Raw genomic sequence first — 24,592 nt, 5'->3', positions numbered from 1 at the left:
TGAGAAAATGACAGCATTTTGACCCAAACAAATTATATTCTCACGAGAGATAATAGAATATATCGAGTTCAGCTCTCAATCAAGGATGCATGCTAACTATTTATACCAGGTAAATGATAACGATGTATCTGATTTAGAGCACTATCCTGAATCTGAGATAAATAATAACATCTAATCTGAGATAAACGGCTATGGGAGCTGATTCGGGCCATCTCTGCATCGCCCGGAAAACTCCAAGTAAGAACATTTCATCGACAGCTGTTCACAAAATTCAGGGGTTCATTTTTTTTCAAACGCCACTTGCCACAGGGAAAGTGACTTTAAGAAAGTAACTTGTCCCTGACTAATTTTCCTCTTGCCCTGATTTTATGACATAATCATGATGACGTAATTATGAAAGAATAAATCAACAACTTGAAGGTATTTGATGATAATGTTAATGGACTATTCACATGTATCGAAAAATGATAAACAGCAAAGAAAGGTGACTACTTAATTATCACTGCGAAATATAAAGGCTACAGTTTGAGCAGATATAAAATGTAATCCAAGTTTATTTGCATTTTGAAACCGTAATCGGAAATTATGTAGTATCCCACGGACAAATAAGATACCATTATTTCATTCCCGAAATGAAAACTGACTTGTCCCGGGCGTCGGGCAATGAAATTTTTTAACCTCTGTAAATGCCTATACCTTCACGTAATCATATATTCTTGGGTAAGTGATAACTATCATCAAAGATATATTCTATGTTATTTCCAAATTATGTGAAGCCTACGCCATAAGAACTACCAAATACATTAACATTCTATGGTACTACTATCATGTTTTCTTCTTAATTTACTACCATCCCGGCTACCAATATATTCTATGCTACTGTCTTGACCACTAGTATCATACGTTTATTCGACGCAGCTAACAGTAAACGTATTCTATGCTTCAATCATTATTCTATCGCTACTACAACAAGCAATCTAATGACATTTATCTCTTTATTAATATCCTGTCAACTGACCAATAGTAAATTTTTAAACTGAATCAGTTGCTGCGAAAGACACACAATACAACTCTAGATGTCAAAACTACAGATGTGAGGAAGCTATGTTTGTCCAGATGCTGGTTGTCGGAATGAATGTGATACAAATTAGCATATCACAGTGCACCGATACAACCCAATGAAGACTAAGCAATTAATGGCAAGATTTTAAACGCCAAGAGAAGATTCTAATCGGGAGTTTCATTTACTGAACTTTTAGAATTTGTCCTTTGCCAATTAGAGGTGAGATTCAGCAAAGAAAAGCTTTCGAGAAAGAAAGATGGCTAATTCTCAGTGACAACCATGTCTCCCATCTTTTATTCAATTAAATCCTGACAGGGTCGGTGTGAATAGCTTCGGCTTGAGAATGTAGAACAGCAAGAAATAGCAAATAGCAGATTTCCTCGCTGACGATTGTCAATCAGTCGGTGTCATTCCGCCATACGACAACCCTGAATGGCCGTCTGCTGTTATTGTACGTCTCAAAGAGAAGGCGGGAAAGACATCAGGAAACTCTTGTCCTTGCTCACGGGTCGCGAACCTTGACACGACCTTCATAATGCTACCATGTTTTCTCCTTAATACTACAAATCCCGGATCAGTACTCCGCCATTGTTGTCCCTCAAGGAAATCGGAAATAATTTAGCGACACAAATTCTATCTTGACACGTAATTTACGATTGACTCTAAGCTAGCTACCCCGTCTCGGTACACGGTCAGGGTACGGTCCGAAGTGTCCAAGGGGTGACCATTCTCATTAAAGCACTCAAGCAGGACGTTGTACACCATGGGAGATAGTGTCGTTAGTCATGCAAGTCATGTTGACAGTTGTAATTTGACGGATGTACCGTTGATGATGGTGAGAACATCAAGTCAAAGTACATAGAAACACCAGTTCTTGTGTTAAGGAATCTGTATATCCACCATTAAAGGGACACTCAGCTCGGCTAAATGGCAGCCCTAGCAAATTTGATTTACATCATTTAAATGACAGTTCCTTGGCATGCTGGTTCTTACTGTGACGTAAACTGCCGGACTTAAGAAAACACAGTATGCAAAGAATAATGTATTTTTGGACTGTAATGTATTTCACTGGACAATAGTAGCACGTTGTTGGTCTTAATTTAGCAGTGTTTCGGTGGCTATAGATTTCAGCTTACTGATTACACACTGTTGAAAGATTTTTTTTTGTCAAATGTGATTGTTAAGGGTACACGGCAGTTTTTCTCAGTCTCTCTGTGGTTCACAGCCCTTACCACCGAGTGGCAACTTTCACACGCGGAAGCAATAGTAACGTGAAGACACAGGCAGAAAATTACAACCATCGGTCTCTTTTTATGCCTTCCGCTTGCTTCATCCAGTTCATCTATGAGTAGCCACAACTTTAACTACACATTCAAATCAGTTTGCAAAAACATATTTAGCATTAAATAATCGATGATGTCTCGGTTAAAATGCATGACGACTTTTACACATTTTAGTTTGACGTGACTTCGGTGTATCAATACTATCCTTGACTCGAACCCGGGTGTTCGGCGTGATGAGCGAACGCTATAGCACTAGGGTACCCTACCGCACCCTGATCACTGAAGAGAACGATGTTTTGAACATAATGTGGTTTTAGGGTGGGGCCATAAACATTTGCGAAAAATAACTCTCATATATTTGGAGATACAGGGTGTCAGAGAGAGCGTGCGTGATCGTTGGCAATCGGTCATAAGAACATAGGCGTTGTTGGAATCGACCCTGGGATTCGGCGTGGTAGGTGAATGCTTCATTCACTTTGCTACACTGCCGCCTGTTATACATATCTGCTCACTTCCTGACATACAGCTGATGTGATATCTGGCATGTAATATGGGTACCACACGTCTGATTCAGGCTTACACCCCCTCGGTGAAAGGCAGCTGTAGACATCCTCTAGTGCCCCTACCAAATTCTCTTGAAAGGGAGAAAAATACCTCACATCTTCACACTGGCTTATACACGACGGGAATAGCTACACTGATTGCATTAATGGGCAAAGATGGCATTTGTAGTTGGTTTTAAGAAGCTAAAATAGTACCAAGCAGGATATTTTAATACCAAGCAGGATATTGGCATTGGTTTCATTCAGAGAACATGATTTCTTGAACAGATGACAGAGAAAACGATTTGCCTCAAAACACACACAGACAGACACACACACAGACACACGCAAAATACCTTTAAAGATGTATGACGATGTATGTTTCGTTCAAAATATCATCAATGCATTCTCAACAGAATATTTTTCTGTACATAAATTATAGGGAAACGTTGAAGCTTACATATTTAAAACATGCCCCGTTTGTAAACTAACGTGCCTATACCTTACAGTTTATTTTTAATTATGTTGTTGTAAAGAAGTGTATATAATTAAACATACTTTCCAGTACATATGATACTGTTCTGATTAGAGGGGTCAGTGTGGGAGTCACATGCTCTTTAACTGTTAAATGTACATTTATGAAGTTGTCAACCAAATCCCATATTTCCACAATGCCATTTCTTCAATGGTTTTAAATAATCCCCTTGTTTTAAAAACGAGTATCCGACTCAGCAGTAAATAACCCTTATTACAACGTGTCAGTTTGGGTCACATGAGAGAAAAACATCGTCTTTGATAGAGCACAATACAAAGTATAGAAAGCGATGTTTAGGGGGAGGGTCCGAGACTTGACTAATTGCAGCCTTTATTTCTTCAATGACTGCTCCCTTGGTTCGGTTTCAAAACGAGGCGGCCACCTGTCGGAAGAATTAAGTGGTCAGAGATGAAGGAATTATCGGTACAAGATTAGCAATGATAACTATGGTGTGCGCTAAAGGTCATCACTCACTCCTAACACGGCTGTATCGTACTGGCAAATGAGAGACGATTAATTATTCGGAGTTAATTCATGGTGTGCCTAAGCGAGTGGCACTTCTGGGATATACTGTAGCTAGTCGACAAGGGGCGGGTTAGTGTCAGTTCGACACGCCTCTATTCTGTAGCGGAAACCCATACAATAATAGATCGAGTCTTCATAGTAACAACGTGTTGTGAATTTGTTCTAAGATTTATTTCTCCTTTTTCAACCTTCTGTTCCAACAGAACCTCCCTAACAAACTCTACTCTCATTGCAACACTGAAAGCAGGCAATTTCACAAATTGTTTAATGGCCGCTTTTTTTTGTTAGTCACGTGACCGGGAAGGATGCTGGGAACCTCTCACGTGATTTGAAAGCACGTTTCTAGGAAGATTTACGAGTTGAACAATTAGTTTTAATTTTATCCATTCATCGCTAATGTTACAGCGTAAGGATAATTATCAGTCTGGATACCACCGTTTACCGTGACATTTAAATTAGTGCGTGCCTTTGTTAGCGTTGTTCATTTCAACTTGGACTTCCTTGGGAAAATTGTTGGAGAAATCCTTTTCAATTGAGACAACATATCCGGTAATAATTGTACGAACAGTGAAATATTGCACTTCTTGTATTAACTACCCTTTAGGAAATTTACTAATGAAAAAAAATAAAGGAACAATTGCACAAATTCCAGAATATTGTATCCTGGGGTTATTATGTAACAACTCTTTATCTTGACCCAATGACTCACCCAATGAAATGCTGCTATGCTGTGAGTGCAGTGCATACTCTTAAAACACTTTTTCCTTGTCGGTGGCGTTCAATTTCTGGAGGAAACAGTACTTTCTTGTTCTCTTTAGCCTAAATTCCGAGACAGTGTTGATGATAATTTGTTTGTAAGAGTCCCCAATAAAAGGCAGTGGTGCGATGTATGCACAAAACATAAAAACGAATAGCTTTCTATATACTGTAATTAAACACACAAAATGCATTTCCTTTGTAAGTCATTTTAATTTGTAATGAGAAAACAAAATATAGTTGTTGGAAGTTCTACCATTTATTCATAAAGAATAAAATGTTTATAGATTATTGTATAAACACTACAAACTTGGATCTTAAGGAACAGTACTATTTATCTTTGGCTGTTATATAATATGGCTTGTAGTAATGTTTAACAGATATCAGAACAGAAACATAATAGCCACTTTTCATATTTGATTCTTTTCAGTTCATATTTTGATTTAAAAGAAAAATTGATTTTAACAACACTATTTTAAACACTCGAGGCTGACAAATACAGCTACACCGCAGTTTCTATAGAGAAAACCTTGTAGAAATGACAGGAACAATTGATGTAATGAAAATTAAATAACCATTGCATTAGTATCTCCCGTGTCTTGCCAAACACTTGATGTGATTCTTAAACAATATCTGTTGGTTTTCAACCGATGCCTGTTCCATAATTCAGATGTCCATTTGTTTACCGGAAGTTGGGAAGCCACAAAATTTGGATTTCTCAAGTGTTTCGGTTTTCACCATATTTTGCCCAAAGAGTTCGTTTTAGTCTCATTTGCATTCTACTTGTACCACATAGAGAAATAATGTCTGAATCAGCCCAACTGGCAAGAGACGAATAGGAAACTCTCCCTTTAGTTAATCAATATCGTTAGAAGCATGCCCTCCAACCCATAATTGCAATTTTATTGATGTTAATATTTGGCTCAGTGCCGTGCAATTAAAGCCCCCTTCAAACAGATATGTCTCATAATGCCCCGTGGATTACAATGCAAACATAGACTCGGCCCTTAATGACTGGAGTACAGAACGGCCATGCTTTGCTCTCCGTGTTCGTGACTTGTACAGGTTTTCTGTGGAACTGTCCTCAGTTGTCTATTAGATTATCAAATGGATATGTTATGTTAGTGCGCCACTAAGACTTGATCGGGTAAATCTAGCCTTTGTTATCGAAATAAACATCACCTACTCTGCTACAATAAGAGGATGCGCATCTAGATGTATGATCAGCAATATTTGATTATGTCTCGGCTTCCGGGACGCCGTGAAAGTCAGAATCCCTAGTTAAACATATATTCAATTAGAGCGCGTGTTTCTCATATTGTTCAACGCATAATGGTAATTAAATTCGGCTTGTTTAGAATTAAGTGGTGTTTCTGTGCTGCCAATGGTTGAAATAATGGGTATTAAGAGCTATTTATTTATACCAAGGGAAAGCATAACTTGAGGTATTTAAACACAAGTTTCTGTCTGTGTTGACGAAAAACGGATTGTTTTGATCGATGTCAACGGGCTATTGTTATTAACGCATGCGCACATGCCGTCTAACCGCATCATCAATAACTTTAGACATGTACGTGCCGTAGGAAGGCTAGTGGTTAAATTGGCGTGGTTTGATTTGACATAAAACAAGCAATTATATACTGTGAACGGCGATGAAAGTGAAATGCACTGAGAACTCCGTCAATGGAAATGTTAAGGTTTGTTATGATACTTGAAAACACGTTAGTTTGTCTAGCGGCATTGTGATATTCACGCACACATCTCAGCAATATTCATAACATTTAATGTTTAATGTTTCATTCTAACCAAACATTTTCCTTTTCAAAAGCTAAACACACAAAAACGTTTTTAAGAAAATGAAGTTATTTTTGGGCATTTAGAAAAAACAACTTTTAACTCTGAATTCATATTAATTATTTACATTGTCCCGCACATTGCTTAATCTGAAAAGTTGCATTTTAAGAATTTTAAAGGAACGAAAATGAGTTTATAGAATCCGGAAATGTGGAATTGAATTCTTTCGCCAGGAAGTTCTAAAAAACCCCTGGAAAACAATAAGTTTTGGTAATAGAACTGTGACAGCAAAAAGGAAATCAATTTCAAACCACAAATTCCGTTTCATTACATTAAGTGTGCATGCATGCATGCATACGTGCGTGTTTAGGTACATGCGAACGTGCGTTTTGGTTTATGCCGCACATAGCAACATTCCAGGTGTTTCACAACAGTCTGTTTAAAATCGAATCTGGAGGAGACAGTGAATGATTTGCCCCCATCCGTGGATGTAGACACATCACCAAGTTAGACAACGAGATGGATCCTTATATCCATTAAGTCGCCTACTTTTGATCAGCACTGGGGATCAGTCCCCGTTGGGTTTGCAAGGTTGTTGACGAAGGTGACATGAATGAAGTATTGTGAATGGCAGGTTAATCCAATAACACCAGACTTCAACAGATGACATGCGTAATGGCGGAAGTAACAACATTTCCCGCCCAGAGGTAAGTGTATAGGTGTCAGTGTGATCGCGCCCCCTAACGGTCACATTACAACCTACTGTATCAGCGGAAAAACACTGATCATAATTGGTTGTTTATCACTCTAAATTGTCAATAAAATCAGGTCGAAAGATGTCGACAGCAATCCCATGATAGGCTATTTGTTAAGACACACTTCTAGAAAGACCGAGGGAGAATTTGTCATTACAAGTTGTTAGCGAGGAAAACTAACAGGTAGACTATACGGGTGCTACTTGAGGGATTACAGGAAGGGCTAGGGTAGCTGGTTCCTGGTAGCTGGTGGCATTCGTTGGTGGCGTTTGTGAGTGAGCGTCACCGATTCGGTGGTTTCACGTTACTTTTCACTCGCTGTGCGCATGCGCAGAACATGTAAAATATATGCTGGCCAGTTCCTGTTTGGTTGTGTGTGTATCGATACTGTAAATACACTCTAAATAAAAGCTTTCATGAAGATTATTTACACGTGACAGCTATTCATAGATGAGAACATACATCCATTTGCACATGCTTTTCAGTAACTGATGTTCAGTTTTGGCTGCAACTGCATAAAAAATCTCCTTTTTAGTTATTTGTGAGAAGGGAATGTGCAGGAAGGACGGTGGTGGGGGAGATGTGTTTATACAAACGCTTGTTCACATGAAGTAAGCTATTTATTAACTAATCCCTGTCCTTGTTTCATAAATGAAGTGAGATCACTTGCACTCGTCATCGGCATAAGGATGTATTTGTTTTGATTTTTTGTTTTCTTTAGAGTGTGTTTACTCTATCGGTAAAGCAAACGACTAGACCGGAAATATTTTTACGCGCCCTGCGCATGCACACAGCGAGTCGAAAATAAATATAAAACCAACGAATAGGGGCGTGGCACACCACCTTGAATATAACACCTAGAGTTCTGGGTTCATCCCCTTAGAGGAATCAAGATGCAATGGTTTAGAAATCTAAATTCCTGTGTATCAGTTTTGTTTTGCTTCGTATATTATACAGACGCACATTGAACTGAAGACGTGTGCACAACTATTTGCAGGGTCAAGGTAATGTTGATTTGGAAATCTGGGTCTGTAACATGCATGGTTACATGGGTTTGAACACACGAATGAAAGGGCACAATGTAGGTTTGACATTTGAAGGACAAGTAAAGACTCTGCTGCTCATGTTGTATGACTAAAAGAAAATTAACCTACGAACCTTTTTAACATCACCACCACGACACCAGAAGATCGGTTCGTCGAGGTCTGCATGGAAAAATGTTTACAGGGAGTATTTTGCTAAATTACTCCACCTAATGTCCATCAATTTAATACATAATTAATAGGTGTGTTTCCTGCGGAATCGAATATAATATCATGATAATTAATACACATGTTTTAGTTCTTAAAATGTTTTTTTTTGTTTTGTCTGTTGATATTGCAAAATAGATATTATAGTGATATTGAAATAGATGTTATTGTACAATGGGATAAGAACATGAAGATGGTTCACCCCACCTAAGTCCATAAAGGATGAATCGACTCCCCTAGAGAAGCCGTCTTGTGGGAGCGGCAATGTATGCGCTTGTTTCCTCTTCAGTAACATTATATTTTTCCAGATATGATATTTGTTAACTCTCTCCAAATAATTTACCTTGAATCGTCGAAGGCTCCATTCGTTATGGCATATATTCCGTACGTTCTCAGCTCATCGCTGAAAATTTTAAACCAGGATACATAAAAGAAATTGGATTTATAAAGATGGAAAACTGCGACTATAGATGCGTATTGTTTAAACTATACGTTCATGCAACTAGGAAAGAGGAAAGAATAGTTATTATGACAGGATGCACCGTTTATCATGAGATTCAACTTTTTTTTGCAGCAATTCAATGACTGTTATTCATAACGGTCAGAATAATTGAGAAGATCACGTTTGGGGCATTAAAATCTGCTCATGTGTGTTTGTTGCTGAAATAACGAAAAGACTTTTTATGTTTTGGCCTTTAATTAGTTTGGCATGTCAATATGAACGGTGCTTGATATTCAATATCATTTTCCTAAACACTCAATTTCAAATCAGTCTCGATTTAATCATCTTACATACACGACAAAATAAAAAGCCTCACTCTTTAGCCTTTATCTTCGGATCTTCAGTCCAATTGCCTGGGGGTGACCAGGCTTAGGTGACCATTGCTTGTCTTTGATGTCGTGTAACGGGCACCTGCTTCAGCCGCAATGACCATATACACTTCTGACCAGCTGATACCAATACAAGTGTAATCACTCTGATGTGTTTAACGGGATAATGACGAAGACAGTAGTCTCGTTTAACATCTACATCGGTTGTTCCGCCTTGTCTAATTAAAATCCCTGCAATTAACGATATCTGATTGAGATACCATCACACCAAGTGATGCTAAGATGATATCAGATATCAGATATCTTAATTACAAATCCATTGAGAAAGATAAGCGTCTTTGAGATTACAGTACTGTTTTCTTGTGAGGGGCATTGTGCCCGAGATGTGTAATTTTTATTGCCCATATCCTCATTTCACCACTCATCCGTGCTTGTCTGTGTAGAAATACTCTTTGTTGTGCGTTCATCTGGGAAAACTCGGTTCCTTTACTTATCTAATTGCTATTGTCAGTGCAACAACTCAACTCCCGTTAAAACTCAATTCAAGACACTGAGGTAAAGTACCTACTTATCGAGAACTCTATTTACCAGTTCGGATGAATCGAACTCTTTCATTCCGAAACGTGACTACCAGTGACTAATGGCTGAAATATTGTCGAGGTGACGTTAAATATTACCTCACTCACTCATGACTACCGAATAGATACAATATATGAAATGTGCCAAATATAATCATAAAACTGGATAACTGCATATGTAAAGAATTATGAGTATTGATAACAGTGAACGGAGAAAAGCAAGCTGTTTTTTGCTGTTGTTTCATAAACACTCAACCCATAGTCTGTTAATATTCGTGTTTTGGCCAGACAATCCGGTGACTGACACAACTGACGCGTTTAAGATAAGATGACATATGCAAACAAAAGTCAGTGAGCTGGATCACAAAATCCCGGGTGTCAATTTTTACGACTACAGCATGGGTTGCAGTAGACAAATTTTGAACACGATCGTGTGTAGGCGTTAAGCAGATCGGTGTGCTACCATCCGACCCTGCATGTTTTAAACACCAGGTTTGTCTCTCAGGTGTCCTGAGTAATGCCTGAGGCTATTTACAGTTTTGATAAAACAATGAAGAACATGAACATGTGATGTAAAATGTAATCCATTACTTATCGGATGCCTGTAGAATACGTTCTCATTCCATGTTAACTCACATTCTTGCAAGACAAATATTGAAAAATACAACGTTTGTAATAAACACGCTTAAAATGAACTGTCGGACATGCCTGACTGTTTGCTGTATATTTTAATCAGAATGCGTGCTACGAATTACAATTAAAACGAACTAAAATTACTTGCCCCTTTCATTTCGTTATTAACACAGTTTAAAGTAGCTTATATCATTCTGGTTAGCGGACAAAGCATGTGTTGTGCACGACTTGAATCAAAGTTTCTGTAGGATGACCAAGAGCCCCATGCGGATATCTAAACAGAAAATTAGGAGTAAAATGTAAAACCGTTTCTCACTTACATCGAAAGGGTTCTGTCATTTCCGGACAAAACCAACCCAAGGGAACCTAAAACAAGTCTTTATAACGCGAACTTCAAAAAGGAAGTTTCAGAAATGATGAATTCAAAATAGTGACATGAACAAATTGTATAAATAAATATTTACAAAGCTCATGTTTTGGTTGATCGACAGAGAGATGTGCTTCCTTACAAGGAAGTCCTCACACTATGCTGACTTCATCTAAATGCAGGGCACAGCCTAGGGTGAACGCCATGAGCAGAAGGTACTGACGTAACAACGTAGATGCATTTCAGTACCAAGAATGTGTGCATATCTACTTAGTCCAAAAAAAGGACATAATTTTGGTGCACACAAGAAATGATCTTATGTGAAGTACTGAAAACTCAATTATAAAATCAACATCCTTGTTAGAACCCCTTAAAATATCTTTCCTCGTTAATCCTTACAAAATATCCTATTACGTCGGGATATATATTAAGTTATCAGACAGTCTCATCCCTGTAACCGAGGAAACAAGGTAAATAGGCTGTTTTTTTTTATTTCTGGTTAATTAAAAAAGATCATTGACATGAGGTCAATGACATCAATGGTGACTTAATTTACAAAAGTCCGTGAAAGAAAATACATGTGAAGAATATGTTGATAGCTGTGTTCGGTGTTATGGCTTAATCGTTTCAGATATATTAATGACTTCGATAACTCAGCGTTTCCTTGTCGCAAATTTCTTTCTGCTAAAATTTTTCTAAATGCATAATCACCTCGGTGATTTGGAAGTAATAGAAAACTCTAGTCACAAATTAGATTTCGCAAATTCTTCAACTGTAGTAACATGTTTTCCAACTCACTGGAATGATAAATGAGTGTAAGTATATTCAATTTGACTTTTCCATCTCACTTGCTTTTGTCAATTATTTCCCGTAATTCGTTCCCGGAGTAAACAATCCTATTTTTGTGAAAAGTGCCGTATCGGACGCGAGTTCAGTGGTAATTTATAGCCATGGTGGGTATGCAAGAATCATTAAGTTGGTCTGACCCATTAAGCAAAGTACTCATAAAATGTCTGAACATTTAATTAATGACTTAATTCTCCGCAATCTTTTGATCACAGTGATAAAACCTCGATTTTGCCATAAACTCTACCAAGCTCTATGGTTTCTGCCAAAATCTTCATTTTCACGGAGTCGCAACCATGCCGAACCAAGATGGCGGCCGCTCAAAGAAAGTGAGTGTTACAAGACTAATCCCAATTAGCTCATGACATCACTGCACGAGCGCACGCGCACCTCTGCCCTAGCGGCCGCCATTTTGGTGTTGGAGCATCCATCATAGGAAAAAGAATTGAGGAACAAAGAGCAGCCATAACTCGAATGACCAGTCTAGTTAGTGGCAGCACAATTAAAACACGAATCTTCAGCTCGCTATTTAGACATGCGCACAAAGCAGGGCCAAGCACGTTCAAAAATTGACTCCCAAGTTGTTTGAAGAGTGCAATAGCCCCCAATAATTGAGATTGATCCCCGATAAATGAACATTAGCCCTTAATCATTCCACGCTAGAATCTTAGATTGACCACACAGCAAACGATAGCTCAACCTCGCCAGGATTTGAATTAGCCAAAAGATCTCCCATGTCACGACCGGCGGAAGCGCGGGTCGATGTTCGGCATCGCTAGTGCGCAAGACGGGAAAATCCGTGTAATTTCACGCAAGGGAAGGGGGTTGATACAAATGAACTCGTATATGACATGTCCCCCTACGATCCTCCGAGTAATTGACATTTGCTACATTTTTTACACTGTTTCCTCGCCATCATGAGGCTATGAGTGTTATAACGATGCAGAAAGTATTGCAGATCAATCAAGCGTCGGCTTGCATTTCATACACCGGCCCCTAACCGACAATTGAAAATTCGTTCCGCCTCGAGAATGATCTGATGCCAATTGAGTTCCTATTTTTGATAGTTTGCCTTTTGTCAGAATGGCAACGTAATTCTCGCATAATCGATTTTAGTACCGAAAAAACGTCTCTGAGATTTGGCAATGTATTCATTATATGAGCTCCCGCAATAACTATCGGAACACAAATCACGAGACATGCTAAAGTTGACGGATGGAATTTCTTTTCTCAATTTGGAAAGAGGAGCAAGGAAAGGGTTGAGGAATGAATAAAAATTGCGAAACATTCGTTGACGAGATTCACGCATGTAAGTATTTCAAATTTTAAAATTTTTCATCCGTTAAAAACGCTGCTTTCTAAATAGTGTATAACAGGTGTATATGTCCTCGATGTATTGAATAAAGAATGTAATACGACACGCAGTGATATATACGTTTGAAGGATGACAGTATTTTTTTTGGCCACTTTTAGCAACATTCCAGCAATATCACGACGGGGCACACCCGAAATGGGCTTCACACATTGTACCCATGTGGGGAATCAAACACGGGTCTTCGGCTAGATGAACGAACGCTTGAACCACAAGGCTACCTTATATCCCATTGAAGCATGAACTCTGCCGACCATTGATATTGAGAACATACAGTTGATCCGTTCCGCCCTTAACGGGTTATGTGTTTTTTTAAAATGTGTTGAAAGAAACAGGTATTGGTTTTGTTTTAAGGTTAAAACATGGTTTTGATGGGGAGTTCCATTCTGATACATCTGCACACAAACATCCCCGCAAGGTGATGTTGGATATGCAAATACAATGTCTATGTCAGGGAACACTCAGTCTCAATTATTCATCGAAACGGAATGCATCACGGATAAACAGTAGTAACTTCGGGTGTTGGGAAAACAGTAAGCATGTCCTGCCCTGGAAGCAATATCCCTCAAAAAGTGCATGTGTTCGTTGCGTGTCACCGCGAAGCAAGACTCCTCCTATGTGAGTCAGGCATCCCACCAAACCAAACAATCAGGAGATTGGCATTAATTCCACTTTACAGGACATATGAAACGAATGTATTGAGACACAGTTTGCTTACATATGAGTTTTTCCATGAAGGTTTCAACATCAAAGCACTTGTCAGTGCATGACACCGGCGGTCATTCTGGGGCATTCAGATCCGGAAAGATCTGGGTTAGAACTGGTCTGCAGCAACGAATGCTTGTCGTAGACGAGTAACGGGATCAGAATCCTTATTCTCGAAACGTTCGTAGCCCTAAGAATTCTTAACTTTGATCGTAGTCAATGTGTTAAGAATGGACTTAAAAACTTCGTATCGCTGCCCATGATGTTGATCACTGGGTTGCCTGGTCCAGACTCAATCATTTACAGACCGCTTGGTACCGCGTTAAACAAACAAACAAACAAACAAGCAAGCAAGCAAGCAAACAAGCAACCAAGCAAGCAAGCAAGCAAGCAAATAAACAGAAGAACTGACATAACGTGAAACGCAACAGTGTCCTTTTGTAACCCTGACAGTTTTCACCCTAATGTTTTAGCGACCCTTCAGACACTTCGGCCGGATTGGATTGTGACGTGTTTGTCTCTGTGCTTTCAGTCATAATTGATTGTCTGGCTCAGATTCACATGTTAACAAGCAGCGTCAAATGCCATGAATATCAGTAGATGAGGCATTAGACAACAACATCAAAATAAAAAACAAAAAAAACCCCCAAACAAACAAACAAAAAAACCCAAAAACAAACAAACAAAAAAACCAACCCAAACGAAACCAAACCAAACAACAGCAAAAAACACGCTTACGTTTTCATGGAAATCGTGCAGATGACGAATATCAACAGCCCCCAAAATGCTCTGTTGTTCTTCCATCACTGCATTTTCACATTACATTCTCCACTATTTTACCTTTTTGCCCCTCGGGATCAGACAAAAATCGACCGAATGCTCTTTTGTCCTGACGCCTTCAAAACATGAAGTAGAATCGAATTCAGTAATTGCCATATACTACTAAACGTTAAAGCACCTGTAGTTGATTTGTAAGAATCGGGTGTTCAACTTCATAGGCTGAAATGACATTTTTGATGATTTGTTTCGGTGAGTACATACCGAAGGGTATCAGAATCGGCAAAGTTGTGTTTTACGCATGTGACCTTTTGACTTATTTTCAATAGTGTGTAAAACAAAAGAGTATCAAACGATAGACAATAACGGTCAACCTCTGAATTGTTTAATGCAACTATGCCCTAATTTCCCTTCGAACTTCGTGTCTTCTATCGGGTACACATGGACGTGCGAATTGTTATGGATTGATTGAAACTGTATGTTTGGTCCACTTTGCTAATTGTACTAGAGATTTCACATAAATTGACGTGAAATATTTCATGATAAGGTTAAATGTGAACATCTTTATTTATTATCAGACACCGTGACACTCCAAGACACGATCTTTGGGAGATATGCATTTGATACAGCATATTGGTTTATAAGTCAACATAAACGTTTAATCCAGGCAGTAAATAACTGACCGTTTATAGTCGACGCGTCTTAAAATATGACAGAGCGGCGTGGTGCTACTATGGCTATTGCTGTGGATGCTAATACATACAATAGTGTATCGATGACAATAAACTGTTATCATTTGATTGCCTTATCCGCTGTGTTTAGTAGCTCACCAACTGCTGGCGAGAATGACTGTCTTAAGTTGTTTGACAATCGCCTGCACATGTAACGGCAGTGTTATAAGAGATTTATGACAAGCCATATAATAAGTTGGCGTTGGGCGGTTTTGAGGGGGAGGGGTTGGACGATGGGCAGGTATAGACTGAAGGGGATGTTTTGTTGTGGTTAGTGATTGTGTTGTTGTTTTGTTTAATGTGGAAGGGGCTGTGGGAATGTGGAGCGTATAAGGTCATGGCAGAAGAGAGCATGTTGTACATGAAGTTAAGGGCGTCCAAGGGTGTGTACGGGGTAACTGGAAAGGTGTTTGGTTGTTGCAGGAAAATAAGGGATAATGGGTAGGTTACGTGTACGCGAGTAGAGCTTGGGCCTGGCGTTTGTGTGCGTGTGTGTGTGTGTCTGAGATAGGACTGTGGGATAGGCATTGGGTAGAGGAACTGGAGAGTAGGCGTTGGTAGGCATGTTGTAGAACACCCATAGGGTAGTATGGATGAGGTAGAATGGATGAGGGTTTGCTCAAAGTATAGTATTTTTGTAAGATAGCCGTGAGACAGGACACGGCAATATGTGATGGGTGGGTAAAGGGATTACATATGTGTGTCAATGGAGCCGTGTAGGTTAGGCGTAAGATCGGACAGTGGAAGGATGATGGTAGACGTGCCAGGTGGGATGGGGTTGTGTACGGGGATGGGTGTAGTGTACATTGGGGTACAGAGTGTGAGCGAATTTAGATTTACGCCGCTTTTACAATATTCCAGCAATATCAAGGCGGGGGACACAAGAAATAGGTGTCACATATTGTACCCACGTGTGGAATCGAACCCGGGTCTTCGGCTAGACTTTCAGTACATTAGTGATGCAATGCATAATGAATAAAATCTAGTTAGTGGATTCATAGGATTTAGTGGATGAGGTACAACATGTAGAATACCTTGGACATAGCTTGTGAGCTTGCAGTTGGTTTGGCTGGATGGGCGGTATAGGAAGGGAGGGTGGGTCGGGAGGGTGGGTCGCGTGGGTCGGGCGGGATGAGATGGCATGCTTGGTGCATTGTTGACGTTGATGTTGCCGTAGCAGCTGGAAAAGTGGGGAGGCATACCCGGCTGCTGTGTGTGCAACCCACTATACATACCTGTCGTCTGCTCTATATTAATCAGACGGACAGCCTGTATCTGTCTCCACTATTAACACAACCTGTCGACTCGAATTGTACCGTAAAGGGATTTAATAACCGTCTATTTATGAGTCTTATCACTCGTCAATAATCTTAGCAATTCTTTCACAATTTCCAATATTTATAACGAAAACCGTGTTGTCACTAAATTGATATTTAATGGACAGAAATTTAAAGTCAGCGCAGGTGACAGAAATCGTTGTACTCCGACGATTAATTTCATCCGAGAACGTCGGTCCTTTATGCAGTGAGAATCAATTTCAGTGGCACCCGAATCTTGGTTATTCATACGAGTTCACACAATAGTTTTAAATTTATCCTCCCCTTTGTCTCAAAATCGATCCGATACACTGCAAGTAAGAACATCCAGCACAGCAGTTCAGAAGTCAACGGAGGGATGAACCGCCATGGCGAACACGGTGGGATCTCCTTTTGAGACCCGACGTTAAATCACGTGGCGCAACCACCGTCATGCATTTAGCAACTTTGAGAAGAGAACGCATCGCTTGATTACTTCTAAAGGTGTGCGTTTAAAAACTAGGGTATTGCACATCTGTGTAGTGCCACGCGTTCGTGCCAGCTTATTACATGCGTGGGACAAGCTGCCACGATGTCATGTACAGAATGGCTTGAACAGGTAGTTTGGTCACAATAGACTTCAACATGGGGATGGATGAGGCATTATAGAGGAAGGAAATCTATTATTTGATGGCAATTATATGGGGGAAAATAGTTGCTGAAATCAAATAACCATGAATTAAAACTATAGCAAGTGACGGCGTTTATGTTGATATCCACACACGGGGAAGGGGCTATAAGAACAGGCGTGGGAGAATCGTAGACTTTTGCTGCGACTTTAAGGTGTATTTTTGGTCAAGCCTCTTCAGCGATAGTGCATCTGGACAAAACGACGATACTAAAATGCGTGTCAAATAACAATATCTCAATACCATATTTTAAAAAATCAATCACCTAAAGAAGGGTCAAGATGGGCCCAGAAACTTTGTGTTATGCAATAAATAAGAAGTTGACATCCATATACTTGTATTTACATATACCATATTTACAAATAATATCTCAATTTTATAAAATAATAAACAGGCAAACAGGAAATCAACCACCGATCCTTCTCCATAAAACAAAACTTTATCAATGACTCCTGTCCTAAACAAGAATGAATGAACTAGACGCGACTCCCATTTCATGGTATTGTACCTAACTACAACTGGTACCCGATTTCAAGCTAATAGACACTAGTCTCTGGCCACATCATACTAGACGCGACTCCCATTTCATGGTATTGTACATAAGTACAACTGGTACCCGATTTCAAGCTAATAGACAGTGGTCTCTGGCCACATCATACTAGACGCGGTCCCCATTTCATGGTATTGTACCTAACTACAACTGGTACCCGATTTCAAGCTAATAGACACTGGTCTCTGGCCACATCATACTAGACGCGGTCCCCATTTCATGGTATTGTACCTAACTACAACTGGTACCCGATTTCAAGCTAATAGACACTGGTCTCTGGCCACATCATACTAGACGCGGTCCCCATTTCATGGTATTGTACATAAGTACAACTGGTACCCGATTTCAAGCTAACAGACACTAGTCTCTGGCCACATCATACTAGACGCGGTCCCAATTTCCCGTCTAGGCCTACAGGTTGTCACTATCAGTTTCCAGTCAATTCCTAAACGTTATAAGGAAACGTGGTCCCATTTCCAGTCTAGGTCCAGACGTTATATCAAATATGAACAGACTGTAAAATCAGGAAAATCACCAAATGATCAAAAGACATGATTGGTTAAATGACTAGGTAAACTCTGTACTAACAGTTAATTCCAACCATTATTCCTAAACAGCGAGAAAATGGTGACCGTTATGGACAGTATATAGGATCTTTTACTATGTGACTTTCTTCTGCAAACTTCCAATGTAATTAGTCTTGTGGGAGATCTCATGAAACGTGCTCAAACAGCATTTCATGAGAACCAATAACTCCCCAGACAATTCCCATGTGAGAATGCCATTGACATCTTAATATAGACGACTTACGACGTTATACTCAAACCCATCAAAGGTTTCACAGATTATAAGAAAACCTCCAGCCAGCGTCCATGTTACTTTTGCTTTGAAAATCTTATCATTACTACTCCTTAACTCTACTTACTATAACACTGCTAGCTGAACAAGCTAGTAATTTTACTATTAGCAGTAATCAGTGCTCATATTCTCCTAATGGAAATAGCCCGTTTTTCAGAAGGCTATCTCGGTTGCCGTACAATAGCAATGATTACTGGTAGAGTCCTAACCAATAAATAAAGTCGTAACGATGGGGTCGACTCCGCTGACCTCACTGAAAGCCGAACACTTCGATTTGGGGGATCGACAAGACTAGGTAAATGTATGCTGTATTTTACAAGGACTAGCATTTACAACAAACAACTCTACAGATTACAAGCAGCGGGTCTTTGATGTGGAAGAGACGGGCAATAGACTGAGATAATACGGGGACGTGGGGAGGGACGGGGTTGTGTTCAGGTAATAAATATTCCACTACCTGGTTATTAGGGGAGACTCAACCGGAGCAAAGTGACAAGGGAAAGAGAAGGTAATTTACCTGTAATCAGCCTGTCAGGTGTGCTGCCGTATAACGCTAACAAGTTACCTGAAATAGGTTACAGGTAATCTGCAGAGCGATGATCGGGTTCAAATATGTGTGAAATAATATGTTTTAATAGCAGTGTGTTAGCGTGAGCGAATAATCATGTGGACATTTAACAAGGTGGTATTTCTGGTGATGCAGCAAAATGTTGCTTTATATTAACCACCAGGAACAGTTACTATTCCTGTGATTAGTATAGGGGAGTAGTATCTTGTATTGAGGGGGTCAGTTTCGCTTTATTTACAAGGGAAGTAGAACGCAGTACGCGTCGTACACATAACACATAATTGCGCCAGAACACCCACAAGGCGTAACTGCGTCACTAAATAGCTACGCTACTACCATCATTACTCGCATCTACGCCAGTTTTCCTTGCATGCATATACGCCAGTACACCCTATACATAAACACGCCAGTACGCGTCCTACACCCATATACGCAATCATGTCCTATTTCCATCATCAGTATGTGCTACTCTTAACTACGCAAGTATGCCCTACTCTTATCTACGCAAGTATGCCCTACTCTTATCTACGCAAGTATGCCCTACTCTTATCTACGCAAGTATGTGCTACTCCTATCTATGCTAGTACACCCTACACATATTTACTGTGTCCAACTCCTGTCTACGCAAGTATATCTGACTCCTGTCTACGCAAATATGTCCGACTCCTATCTACGCCAGTGCGCGTCCTGCTCATACCTACACTAGCATTCTCTGCACATGGCCACGCCAGTTCGTGTCGTACGATACCTACGCCAAAACGCCCTACGTCATTGTTTATCTGACGTAATGATATTCTTTAAAAGATGTGTGGATCAGTCATAACTTATATGCATAAGTTCTTTGGTTCTACGGTATATCAAGAGCATCTAAGAACATGTTTCATGTCAACTGCGCTAAAACCTCTATTCGTCATACGTTTTATGACAGCGTAATATATTCCATATCTGCAGGTTGTCAGATCATTGTATTGAGAAACACTTCGTCATGGGACTAGACCGTTACAGTTGGTAAATCCTTCAGTCAATATTCACCACAACATGTCTTGAGGAAAAACCTGGCACAACATTCACCTGACAGGTAAAAATGTGAGAACAGAGTCACCACTCAATATCTAAGCTGACAACACCATATCTTTTGCGGTTTATAATCTCTCAACACAACACTTCGGCTTATACCTGCTTGCCTACTGTATCAGGTGTTACACAGTTGTATTGTTGCTGTTAGCGTTCTGCCATTACTCGAACAACGCCAAACTTAAAACACACACAAGACATTAAAAACTGTAAACAGGTTTTGGCATTACGAAGTAATTATAACAAATCCTCCTTGCAACATTTTCCAAATCAAAAGTAATGGAGCACAAATTGTTAATGGCCTATTTTGATTATATATGAAAATTCTAAAGATTAAAAAATATTATGTGGAATACCTGTGCGTGAGATCAAAGGTGTACGCCGTACTGGTGTTAATTACAGGTATATTCAACAGCGTTTAAGTCAATACATGTTTCATTACCAGATTAATTATATATTTATTCAGGTTATGTTTACGTATCAGAAGCCGAGTTGTAACAACAGGAAGGTTAAATCTATCTATCTTGTCTTTCTACTGGGTAAGTGACAGGCTACCCTGTGGGTTTGTTCAATAAAACTCTACATGAAAACATCTCCGCTATGCTGAAGTAACTAGCTCCACGGTCACGGATGCCCCTCCCAGGGGGACAGAAAGAAGGGGATGGTGTGAAGGGACAGAGACGCAGAAGGGGGTAAAGTGGGGAGGGAGGACAGGTATGGTACAGGTAAAACACAGGTGTAACATTACCTGGCTACACCTGCGTCACACCTGTGCCGAGACGTGTTTGTAGGTGACAGTTTAGAGTTAGAGGTCTTACTCTGTATAGTAGGCTATTGGATATAGTCTGTACCTCAGCGGAAAATGCTAAGGAATGCCTTGGTTGGGGGATGCTAAACAAAGGGCGGGGGTGTAAGTGGGTTGATGGGGAGGGGAGGAGAAGGACTGGGGTACTCAGTATCTGTATGATTGACAGCTGAGTTTTCATGTGAAAGCAAACATGAGAAATCGTCGCTGATACTCAGACCGAGTTAAAAACATATCGTATAAGCGACTACTGAGTACAAACGAAGTGTCAACAGACTGATATTCCTCTGATCCACACATTAATGTTCTGAAATCCAAAAATGTACACTTACACGTTAGTTTTAATACCCTTTAATCATGTTTAAAACAATCTAAATCAGTGGACAGATAGGTTATGTTCAGTTTTCGCGATAAAGGCGTAGATTGTGTTTCAATGATATGACAGAGCACCATTAAAACCTTAATCATATGCACTATAAAGTTGCATCATAGACGCCGTTTTCCCCCAAACATCGGGTTTTAAAGCTATATTGACCAGTTGAATCCAACAGGGAATCAGTTGGTCACAATGGCGACTGCATGTTATTTTTTTTAATGGTTTTAAGACGCCGAATTTTCTTCCAACAGTCCAGTCCCGTTTCACAAAGCTCTCGTAAGCCAAAGGTCTCGTGACCTTTCTCGTAGCAATTGTACCTCTAGACTAACAGCTAGTCTCTGAAATGAACATATTTTACTGAAAAAACGTTCATACTGAAAACAAATAACATAATGAAATGGAGCCCTGAGACTCTCTTCATTTCAGGAAATCTAGACTTGCAGCATTTTCCAGACTTGCGTGGGCTTTCTTGGATATTTATACTTCAGGGTCTGTACGACAGACTATTGTACCTCCTACGCATAGACTTACGACAGTCGTAGCGATGCGGTAGCTTTGTCGTAAGTATAGGACCTACGATTGCTACGAGAAACGTTACGAGATCTCAAGTTTGAGAGAGCTTTGTGAAACGGGGTCCCAGTTACCTGACAGATTATTGTGACATTAACACTTATTCCGGCGTGCAAAACTTTCACTTACTCATTTCACGTTCTTTAAGAGCATTCACAAAGTGACACACCCAGGTTACCATGACAGCGGCCTGCCTGGGGTCGATTTCGGCCAGATACACGTCTCATGCCGTTGTGTTTCTTAGTTTATTTTGTACATGTGTATAGAGAGTAAATTTAGTTTTCAAGGAGCTAGTTGGTTGCCAGGACATGTGCTGCTTGTAAAGGTGGCAGTTACCTCCCTTGTTGCAGCGTTGCGGGCAGGTGCGAGTGGCCATTTATCTTCTACAATGACCACGCCCAACTTTGTTAAACACGGGCACCGCACACGTTTTAATTACGATCAAATTAGGGGTTCAATAAACTGCTCAATTTGTCCTCCATATTACGTCTTGTGAACAGACGCCTTTTAAAATAAATGACGACTTTGAAAAACGAGCTCACGTACCGTGGGCATATTTGAAAACATAGAGCCTAAACAAAGCTTGGAACAAAAGCACGTACCTACCCAACTGGGAGTTCTAACGTGGTGATATATTTATCAAGTGTAATTACGTGAAATTAAAGCACAATGCACGCAAATTATAGTTCAGGCGTTCTCACGGCGCATGGTCGTTTTAAATTTGAAATTGAGATGCGATGGTTTGGTAGCGGGAGATCCTGAACTGGTGCTGTCACCTTGCGGCGACAGGACGGAAGCCGTAATTCTTCATTTCTAAATAGTATTTATCACCAATTTAATTGACGTTGGGTGTTTTCCGCTGGATCCCAGAATCCTCGATAATTTGATCAGCTTAAGTTTGTGTCATTTTTTCTCTAATGGCTGTAGGAGAGAACTGATTACATCCTCAATGGTGAACTGTAATTGTTGCTACTATACCTCCCATCACGGATTTGGCGAGAAATAGACGCAGTATTTCCCCCGAACTCCAGTCTTCGGGCACCGTAGCAGATTGACGCGCAACGTACGTGTCTCTGTAGACTGCGGGTTGGTCTGGACTGACAGTGGAATGCTGTGATTAACGAGAGACAATTTCCACATCACCATTTGTGCCTTGCTTCTGAGTTGGGACGGAGGACTAGGGAGGCAATCATACGAATTCGAGATCTTGGCCAATTCTTGTGAATAGGCATTAAATGGCCCTATCAATGCAAACCTCTTCAATCAACGTCTTAAAGAGAGCTTGTACGCTTTTACCGATAATTTCAAGGATTAAATTTGACTTTCCGTGTTATTTTGCCGTTTAATGTCATTCTCCAAACTATCTGTTTAATGAATCAATTGACAAATTGGCGGCGCTTAATGTCGCTACTGTGTATCGGCTTGTGAGAAATAATTTGGTAGGGGAACCTGAATTGATGCTATAAGATATTCACGACAGGAGCTGTAATTACATGATATCACTTCTAGTGGAGGGTATAGTTACATGATATCATCACAGGTGACACTAACAAGTGATATCATATATCATTCAGCAACTTTGTAAGTCCCTCCTCGTGTGTATCCCAGGATGTTTTTTTTCTACAACAATATATATTTCCTGAACCACTTAATCTTCATCAAACATACCGTAAATCTATTTACCAAATTCATCGCCTACTTCATTATGGTCGGTAGGCATTGCGGTGAACATTCTTTCCTGAACAAAAGAAAATCAATAGAAGTTACTCCGGAAAAAAGTCAAAGTCCACTCGCGGTACATACGTGTATGATGAAAAGGACAATATTTCTTCCTTATATACTTGTCCAATAAACTTCTTTGGTCGTCACACAGCTGAGAGTAGCGGTTATATATATTCTCACAACACATACTTAATACATTCATTGGAGGATTAATGTTTTTGGATTTTATGATTTCTTTGATTTAGACAAGTTTTGCCATATTTGATTAGTTTAACCATCTACACACTTATATAATTAATATATATAATAATTAAAATATCTTCATATGATTATTATTTCAATAGCACGCATGAACGCACTGATTACCCAGAATGCGTCACAGTCCAGAAACATATGATATGATAACGTGTTGGAGTTTTTAAAAAATAAATTCGCATTACAGACAGCACAGTCTTGAACCTTATACCGGCAGTGCGTTGATGTTTGCCGTGATTTCCATGGAGAACATGTTCATTGCACATGTAAACCTATAGCGCATCTGCATTTCTGCAGTGAGTGCGTCCATACAGACATGATACCTAGAACGACGTTTAAATAACTTGAATCTTTTTTTTGAAACAACATATGTTAAAAAACCTTGAGAAGCATATTAAAACTATCGAATATCCCTTTCTATGTGCAGGTTTGGGATAAGGCATTCAGGCAACTGACGCATTCCCGTGAGCACTGTTGGTCTCCTCAC

The sequence above is a fragment of the Haliotis asinina genome, chromosome 15 (genome assembly GCF_037392515.1).
Source record: "Haliotis asinina isolate JCU_RB_2024 chromosome 15, JCU_Hal_asi_v2, whole genome shotgun sequence".
Classification (NCBI taxonomy): domain Eukaryota; kingdom Metazoa; phylum Mollusca; class Gastropoda; order Lepetellida; family Haliotidae; genus Haliotis; species Haliotis asinina.
The sequence above is the reverse complement of the archived record's forward strand: the minus strand, read 5'-3'. Positions refer to the sequence as shown.